The sequence below is a fragment of the Dioscorea cayenensis genome, chromosome 1 (genome assembly GCF_009730915.1).
Source record: "Dioscorea cayenensis subsp. rotundata cultivar TDr96_F1 chromosome 1, TDr96_F1_v2_PseudoChromosome.rev07_lg8_w22 25.fasta, whole genome shotgun sequence".
Lineage (NCBI taxonomy): Eukaryota > Viridiplantae > Streptophyta > Magnoliopsida > Dioscoreales > Dioscoreaceae > Dioscorea > Dioscorea cayenensis.
Genome location: NC_052471.1, coordinates 7,668,882 through 7,670,861, shown reverse-complemented (window position 1 = coordinate 7,670,861; position 1,980 = coordinate 7,668,882).

The window sequence follows — 1,980 nt, the reverse complement described above, 5'->3', positions numbered from 1 at the left end:
AAGCAAAGCGATTTAAGACGTAAACGTGTGCCCTTTTACGTTACCTCGATGAAAACATATATTCGGGAGTGTTTTGGGCCGGTACCATAGTAGGATAATGTAGTAATGTACTGTAGCAGGTACTGTTTATAGCCGGCCGAGAAATAAATTCCAGAGAATCCACACGGGCGTATGGAAATTATCCACGCCCATGCGAAAAATCCACAGGGGAGCCCACAGTAGTGTGTGGATGCTCGATTTTATCATTCTCTTCTTCATCTTTTCCCCAACTTTCAAGAGGGTTGCGGCTAGGGCTTTGAGAGGTATTGGCAAGGGTTTTTGGAGAGGTGCTACGGCTTCGACATCGCGCTTCACTTGGAAGAAGGTTATTGGGGGAGCTTTCGTCGGCACTGATTTGGCGAGGTGTGCCCTAGGCTGGACAAGGGAACCTTTGAAGAGGTCAAGGCCACTCCACAAGACCATCGACATGACTACCGAGGGGGTTTTCTTATGGATTACTTGTTTTTACATTCGATTTCATTGTTGAGTGTAACTAGCTCCATGGAGAGCTAAACCCCCTAGTGGGTACTTGGATTTGTGAACCCTAGGATGTATTTGTTTTATTAAACCTTTTATTATGCTTTCCTTAATTGATGTTTTAATTGAGTTCCAATCTTAAATGTTTGATTGACTGAATACTCCCTTAGAGTGATACTAGGGTTGAGAGTTCACCTTGGTAACCCATGTGAGTGAGTGACACACCACGAGAGTTAGACAAAGCTAGATTATAGAGGGTTGAGAGGTTGAGTCGAGAGGTAACGGAGCGTTCCCTTTCCCCTCCGACATGATTTATCCTACATCCATTTCCTTGAGTTCTTTGCAGTCATAGTAGAGTGAACGTTCTATGGGATGACCTTCCGCTGGGGCTTAGTTGCAAAGGTAAGGAAGTGAAGCGTTGAAGTGATTTTAGCACCTAGGGTTTAATTGTGACTAGGGACCTCTCACCTGGACCAAAGTGTTAGGTCTCCATCTAGGAAGAGGGTTTATCATTTGGAATCCCTAGAACTCCATGCAATTCTATACAAGTGCGAGGTGTTGAGATTGTTCGATTTTTCTACCGGGATATCGTATAGAGTTAGTCACGGTTGACCTTAGATTTGAGACCGTGTAATAAAGGATTTTCTCGACTCATTAATGCATTAGTTAGGAAGCATAATAGTTGGTTCTGCACTTGAAACAATTGTCCTAGGCGGAACAATATCCGAGTACCCCATTTATATCGATTGCCTTATCTCTCATTTACTCGTGCTTCTCTTTCTTGTTTCTTTTATTCTATTTTACATTACATCTTATCAACACAATTATTGTTCATTTTCACTTGGTTAAGTAGCAATTTAAGTATTTTTATTCCTTACTCCCCATGGATACGATACCCACTCACCTGGAATTTTATTACTCGACAAACTTGTGCACTTGCGGGTCACAGGCAAGGGGCGTTATCAATCACACAAGGAATTGAAGCTGCCAGGATCAGTGGGTTTCTTGGGCAATTTCTTTTGGATCATAGTAGAATAATTCCCTAACAAAGTCACAGTATGCAAGTCTTCTAGCTTCCTCTTGTTGGTGAGGAGATCCTTCATGAATTTAGCATACATGGGCATCTGTGAAAGAGCTTCGACCAAGGGTATGTTAATATGATGCTGCTTGAAGATGCTGAGGAACTTCTAGAATTGAGCATCTACTTTATCTTTCTTGAGCCTGGTGGGATATGGCACTACAGGTTTATACTCAGGCCCTTTATGAATTGGAGATATAAGGACATCATTATTAAGTTTACTCTCATTCTTTTTACTTGCACCTACACTCGTGCTAGGGTCTTCCCGAATGGATACCCCATCATTGGAGGCACTTGGGCTTTCCTTGGCCCTTACCTCCAATTTTTTCCCACTTCTTAGTGTGACAGACTTTAAATGCTCCCTTGGGTTGCTTTCGGTGTTACTT